The sequence below is a fragment of the Hakea prostrata genome, chromosome 4 (assembly GCF_041222555.1).
Source record: "Hakea prostrata isolate BN-2017 chromosome 4, UWA_Hpros_2, whole genome shotgun sequence".
Lineage (NCBI taxonomy): Eukaryota > Viridiplantae > Streptophyta > Magnoliopsida > Proteales > Proteaceae > Hakea > Hakea prostrata.
In genome coordinates, this window is record NC_142603.1 from 27,157,528 (window position 1) to 27,158,433 (window position 906).

At 40.1% G+C, this 906-nt stretch overlaps 1 non-coding gene across 1 annotated transcript; it reads right to left on the reverse strand.

Moving 5' to 3' along the window:
* Window positions 1–531: 531 nt before the first annotated feature.
* On the reverse strand, window positions 532–638 carry LOC149018625 (small nucleolar RNA R71). Its single transcript, XR_016173248.1, has one exon. It is a non-coding gene; the product is annotated as a small nucleolar RNA R71 (small nucleolar RNA).
* Between the last annotated feature and the right edge of the window lie 268 nt (window positions 639–906).

Here is a 906-nt window from a genome sequence, read left to right on the forward strand (position 1 = left end):
CTAAACTCTTCCTTTTGCTATAGTTATATTCTTTTAATTTTACTTATTTAGCTTATTCTTTTTATTCTCGTGTGTATGCATGGTCGTCGGTCCCTAAACCCCGAGTTGACTCCACTTGACTTAGAGTTAGAAGAGACTTTGGCCAACCTTAGAAGGCAAAGAACCATGGCAAACATGAGCCTCCAATGAGGCCCTTGAGTGAGCATTTCATTCCTACGATATATACCCGGTTTCTTGTATTAAGTTGCCTAACATAGAGGCGGCTCAATATGAGATCAAATCTAGTGTGATTCAAATGCTACCATCTTTTACGGACTTGCAAATGAAGAGCCTTATAAGCACTTAGATGAGTTTTTAGAGGTGTCCTCCACGTTAAAATTCAAAACCTCCAGTTGATGCTTTAAGATTACTCTTCCATTCTCCCTTAAAGATAAAGCTAAGCATTGGCTTCATTTTTGGACAATGTTAAAATTTCCACTGGGTAGAAATGCAACAGAATTCCTTAAAAGTTCTTCCCCATTGCCGACCAATAGCATTAGGAGAGCGATAACGAGTCTCTCCCAACAAGAAGGAGAACAATTTCATGAGGCTTGGGAAAGACTAAAAGAATTACTTAGAAAGTGCCCCCACCATGCTATTCCTAAATGGCAATTGGTTCAATGCTTTTATGATGGCCTTAGAGACCGACATAGGCAAATGGTTGATTCTTCTTGTGGTGGGACTTTCATGCACAAGAATGAGAATGAGGCATGGGAACTTTTTGAGACCCTTAGTGAAACTCCCAACACCATGCTTCAACAACTAGGATTGAGATTCCATCCATTGGGCAACCAAAGAGGAGCGGTCTCTATGAGATTAATCCTACCATTGAGATGAGCACTTAGGTTGACTTGCTATCAAAGAAAT